The sequence below is a fragment of the Panthera uncia genome, chromosome C2, assembly GCF_023721935.1.
Source record: "Panthera uncia isolate 11264 chromosome C2, Puncia_PCG_1.0, whole genome shotgun sequence".
Classification (NCBI taxonomy): Eukaryota; Metazoa; Chordata; class Mammalia; order Carnivora; family Felidae; genus Panthera; species Panthera uncia.
This window is the reverse complement of record NC_064810.1, coordinates 48,531,259-48,537,811: the sequence shown is the minus strand read 5'-3', so window position 1 is coordinate 48,537,811 and position 6,553 is coordinate 48,531,259.

Sequence of the window (6,553 nt, the reverse complement as noted above, 5' to 3'; positions counted from 1 at the left end):
TTGTGTTAGTAACTCAAATGTTCTCTCTTTTGTATTAAATAATGTATTTCCTTCTCCTTTTTTCTGACACTCAGCAGTTTCTTAAGTTTTTTACAAAGACGATTTCCCTTTTCTGACCATCCTAACTTAGAGGTAGTCGATGTACGTACAACAACACGGGAGACTCCATAAAAGTACTGCCCTAGTTGAAACAATGCCTAGAATCAGGACTTTTAAGATGCAAATTATAGGACTCACTGGTCAGCAAAAGACTTTTCTCTGCAAAGAAGATGTTGTATGATAGTTAAAGCAGAGGATTAATGAAAGATAAGATGAACCATGTCACGACTGACATTATTTGCTTTGCCACCTCTCCCCACCTCAATTTCTTCATTATCAGAATCAAGATAACCTACCATGCACAGTTATTAGGAGAAATAAGTCGTGCCATGCTCCTGAAATCAGTTTGCAAAACAAAAAGGGTTTATGTAAGTATCATTGTTATCATTATAGTGAGTGAGAGAAGTTACCAACTTTGGGTATCATTCCAATAAAATGTACATAGGACGGGAGTTTGGGGGGTTGGAGAGAGTAAGGGAGGCACTGGCCACGTTGTGGAAAACACTGGGGCCAGAAGCCAAAGGGTGAAAGTTAGAGTCAGGATGAAGGCTCAGGAGACAATAGCCTCCCACAGAGTGGTGTGAAGGAAACAAAGCAAGTAAGACATACATACTAAAATCTATTTGCAGAAACATAAAAATTTGTATTTGCATAGGAACTTATCCTTTAGAGAGTGTTTGCCAGAGACGCAAGCATTGTCATTGAAGCTCAGCCTTTTTAGCACAATGTCAAATAAGATATTTGCCCACACATGCTTTTGCCAAAGTACAGACAGGCAGGAGTCTATGAAGAGAAATGCCTCAGGTTGTTTGCTTTTGACAGGCTCAACTTAACCTACTCCTCCAAATTAGATTTGTTTTTCCTCCTCACTGTCTCCTATTAAATCTCATGTCTGTCCTACTTTGGGAGAGTCCAATCAGTAATGGACAGTAATTGTGATGTCGTCCTGAAAATATTATCTACCCCAGCAAAAGTATATAATTTATTGCGTCTATTGTATACCAGATACTTTACATATGCATTACCATTCAATCCATGCAACTTATGGGTGATAACATTTTACAGGGGAGAACACAAAGGATTGAATAGCATACTCAAAGTCAAACAACTAGGACATTCTCCCTGTACTGTGTGAATGGTTCCACTGTCAAGGCTGTTTAGCAGAAAAGAGAGGCTGTGAGACTTTAGGTTCTACCCAAGTGATTCTTTAGCCAAAAACTTTGAGTAAAACTTTCTGAGCTTGGTGATAGCAGGATTTAGAGTACTGAACTCTAGAGAGACAAGGGACAGGTCAGAGGTCCTCTCACACCCCCTTTACATATGAAGTTCAGTGACGTATTAGGGAAAAGTAGCACTGGATTATCCTGATCTAGCAATATAAAACCATATAACCACTTGAAAGAGAATGATAAATGTGCCCCAATGCTTCTAAGGCTCCTTTCTCCTTGTATTCCATAAATCCTTGGTTTTCAGCATACTGTTCTAATTTTCCAAACCTAAAGGTAACTATGTCTGATTATTTAAAAATAATACAATTTTTGCTAATTCCCTCAGCCCTAGAAATGACATGAAATTACTCTTGTCGGTTTCAGGAACTCTTTTATTCAAAAACAAACCACAGCAATCCCCCATCCTTGTAACAGATAACACTATGTTGAGGCATTTCTGCAGTCCGCCCCAGGGTTTAGGTGTGCTTCCCTCGCCCCCGAATATCCCAAGATCAAAACAGTACCTGGGAAATGGTTGTTTTAAAGGTCTCTCTAAAAATTTCATGCTTCTCAGCCATATTACATAAGTTAGCTATTATTCAATGAAACTTCAGTGAGAATCCTCAGCTACCATCACGTCTCCCCTCCTCCACCAGACACCCCTAATTCCAGAGCTCCTTCAGCAGAAAGATGCTGCAGACACTGAGACCAAGACTACCTTTTGGAGACCTGAACCAAACCTGGAGAACTGAACTAGACTTTGGGAATTCAACTCATAGCAGAAAGCAGATTAAGAGACAGGATTCCACATATCTGTCCACCTCTTCAGGCAGCTGTGCATCTTTTCTCTCCACTCTGCCCCCTTTGTACAACCACAAGTGAAACACGTCCAGACTTTAGACTGGCCCTACCCTTACAGCCAGGACGTAAGTCATAGCAGAAGGCTGCAATCATACACTGCATTGATTACTGCACTAATGCACTCCCCAGTGCGTCTGTGGTGCTCCACACACTCAGTTCAGTGGAATCTGTATCCCAGCAGAATTTAACAGTACATTTTCCAGCCCACTCCTTATGCTTTTCCTAAGCCTGACTCCTTCTCGGGTTCCACCTATGCTTTTGGCTCATGAGTGTTTTCCACAAGATCAAATGGACATCCAGACATCAAAAATGAGGTTTGAGACAGATGGTCCCAGTTTTTTTGGACTGTTTTTACGCAGGTACTTTGATCTGTCAACAAACTCAGAATCCCAGGGACTCCTTCCAGAATGATCCCATTGTCCTTTTCTGCTCCAACAATCCAAGAAAAGAGAATTTTCCTTCTTTGTGCATCAAAATAACCCAGAGAGATTGTTAAAAATACACCTTCCCAAGGTCCGTCCCAAGTTTACTGAGCCAGGATATCCAGGAGTAGAAACCAGGGATGTCTGTTTTAACAAGCTGACTTGTAATCCTAGTGAAAATGCAGATTTGAGAAACATCGCTATGGCCTAAATTAGTAATATGAAAATCTGAAATCAGGGTGCTAAATACCTTCTTTCCAACTTAGATCTTTCCTAGAATATAGAATTGTCCTAAAAGATGACAGTTTCCTTTCAGAGAGCTCCAAGATTACACTTTCAGGCAAATCAACTGAGAGGAGGCAGATTCCCACTTAGACCCTAATCCTGGTCCTACGGAGATGAAAACAAACAATTTCCTCCCTTCTCCCACCTTCCTTCACTCTGAACAAGAGCTGGCTGATTACAAATATGATTGCTTTATTAATAAGAATCATATCCTATGTTAGTGTTTGCTTTTTTACAATGAAATGACAGGATTAATCGAACAGTTATTTTTAGAGGATTTAATGTCTTCATTTCCACAGAGGACTATATCTCCACTTTAATGGCAAATATGCTGCAACCAAACACCTTGGGACTAAGATCCCTGGGGTGAAAGTCCATAAAGTTAATAGGACACTGAGCACAACTGATAAATAGCTAACAGTGTGACCTGTAGCCAGTCCAAACCTGAACACATAACGATAGCTTTGACTTTACTCTGAGCCTCAATAGAGAGGAAGTTCAAAGCCAGTTAGCCACTAATGGGAAATTCATGTTCACTTTCAACATCCCCTGGTTTTCCCTTTTTTACTTCCATAGTTGTAAGTTGAGTTTCTATACGCAAGCAGACAGCCCTGGGTAAGCCCAGTTGAAATAAAGCCAACTAACCAGGTCGTACAGATACAGATGCGTAGTGACTGATAAAAGGTTGGAGAGAACTTCAAGTGACCACACAAAATAGAATCATCAGCTTCTCATGAAAATGGGAGAGTAGTTGATCAAAATTTTTCTAAAACATCAAAAAAGATAAATGGAGAATGGATTTGTATAAATTATTAAAGTGCTCAGGGAATAATACAGTAAAAACTTTCTTCATTGATGCATTCAGCAAATGTATATTGAGCACCTACAATATGGTCAGCACTATGTTAGGCACTGAGAATTCAAAGGTGAATAAGAGACAGACTTGGCCTCAAAGAGCTGTGTTTCTAGTAAGTGGAGACAAGTATGTGAGCATTGGTGTGCAATAAGGGACTATGGGTGTTATGGCAGATGGGTGGTAGGTAACTATGGAGACAAAAAAGGGAATAGTCCAGTGGTCTTTGGGAAAGTAAGAGACAGCCTTCAATATATAGTCTTCAATAATTAGTAGGTGTTCACATAGCAGATGAAGTGAAGAAAGGCTTTCAGGGCAACATGAACAAAAGCATAAAGACAAAATATATGGCACATTCATAAAATGTCAAATTTTGGGACAACTGGGACATCGCAGAGTGCAAGGAACAAGACCCCATAAGGATGACTCTGAAGAAGTAAGCAGGGGCCTCATGAAGAGCTCTGAATGGCATGCCAAGGTCCTGAGGCTCAGTAGGGTCCCACTGAAGAGCGGTAAGTGTTGGAGTCTTAGTAAGTTCTCTCTGGGTGAAATGTAGAGATGAAATATAAGCAAAGAAGCATCAGAGGTATGGAAATCAGTGTGGAGGCCATTGCAATGATCTAGACAAGATCATGAAGGCTGAATTAAAGCAGGGATAGCGAAATAGAGATGCATACACATGTTAAGAGCTACTAAGAGAGTAGTAATAATAGGCTACTGACAAAAATCCAACTGACCTACTGTCTCTCTTTTTATTCTTTTTTTACTTTTTTTTTTTTTTAGAGAGAGTGTGTGTGCAAGCAGGGGACAGGGGCAGAGAGAGAGAGAGAGAGAGAAACTTAAGCAGACTCTATACTCAGCATGGAGCCCAACACGAGGCTTGATCCCACGACCCTGGAATCATGACCTGAGCCGGAAATCAAGGGTCAGAAGCTTAATCTATTGAGTCACCCAGGTACCCCACTCTTTTATTCTTTTTTTGACTTTTAAAAAGACTTCTTTATTTCATTTTGACTCTTAAAAGTAGTCTAGTTATTTACTGAAATGATTCCATGGGGCATAAATTCCATGTGAGGCATCTGTCTAAACTCAATTTCATTTCTCTGATAAAGTACACAGGAGCACTACTGAGCAGAAAGACAGCTGAAATATAAACAAGGCAGGATGGAAAAGAAAAGAAGAGCCCAGGGTAATATAAGATACTCAATTCTCAGTAGTTGCCAGAAGTCAAAGATTGAGAGTAGAATTTGACTACAAATTTGTGGGGGGAGTGGACAGGGAACAGATAAAATTGTTCTATATCTTGACTATTGGGGTAGTTACATGACTCTTTACTTTTGTAAAAAATTCCTAGACCTAGACACCAAAAAGAATGAATTTCTCAGAATAGCAAAATGGGAAGGGAAACCTACTTACTCTTGTATATGCATTCATTCATTCAACGAATACACATTTTCAACAAATAGCACATACTTCATGCCAGAAACCGTTACATGTTAGACGCATGGTGGGAAATGGGCCCCATGGGGCCTGCAGCACAGTGGAAAAGATATCTGTTAAATAAATATTTCTGTAAATTCAGTTACAGATGTGATAGAAAAAAATAAAGGGCAACATATTATGAAAGCATACAACAAACTTCCCTGAAGTGGTGATATTAAAGCTAAACCCAAGGGGGCACCTTGGGTGGCTCAGTCAATTAAGTGTCCAACTTCGGCTCAGGTCATGATCTCACGGTTTGTGGGTTCAAGCCCTACATCGGGCTTTGCACTGACAGTGCAGATCCTGTTTGGGATTCTCTCTCCCTTTCTCTCTGTCCCCTGCTTCACTGCTCTCTCTCTCTCTCTCTCTCTCTCTCCTCAACGTGAATAAATAAACTTAAAAAATTTTTTCTTAACAAAAAATAAAGTGTTAAGAACAGCATCTAGAATATTAAGTATTCAATAATAGTAAGTTATTATTATTACTACTACTACTCTTTATTTGTAAACACTCTTTATTAGAGAGAATAGATGGCTGTTAGACTTGATTTTTAGAAAGAACATAGAGGAACTACACTCCACCTCACCAAATTAACTGCCTATGAATGGGACCAGAGTCCTAAACCATAAGATGGGACTCATGTGGACTAAAAATGTTTTTTCAGCCCAAAAAGAAACTTTGAGGTTCCTCCTTGCTAAATCCATATCTGTTTACTTAATTTAATCCTTAAAATCATATCATGTTAGGGGTGTCTGGGTGGCTCAGTTGATTGAGCATGTGACTTCAACTGAGGTCTCACAGTTCATCAGTTCAAGCCCTGCATTGGACTCTTTGATCTCAGCACAGAGCCCACTTTGGATTCTCGCCACCATCCCCCCTTTCTCTTAAAAATAAACATTAAAAATTTTTTTAATTAAAAAAAAAACATATCATGCAATCTTTCACATGTGATGGAACAACTGGTATTGAGCTGAGCCTTCTGCCATAACTAACAAAATTGGAGACAATTTATGAGGCAATTGTTTTAAGCATTGGACAACAGGAAACACAACACTATGACCCCTGACAGAGGAGAAACTCATAAGGTAAGCTCCATGATTTCCCTGGATCTCTACCTGGGCACAGTTATCCAACCACAACATAGCAAGCTAGAATCCAAGCAGAGCACAGTTGTCCTGCTGAGCTGAAGAGGCAGAGATCAGAGTTCAGGGAAACCAAAGCAGTAATAATCTGTAGGGCAAGGCACCAGAAAGTTAAAGGAGGGGTATCGAAGGTAAAGAGAAGGGAGAAGCTCAGAAGTTGTGCAGAAGTTGCCCAGTAAATCCCTGGCTCAAGGCTAAGAT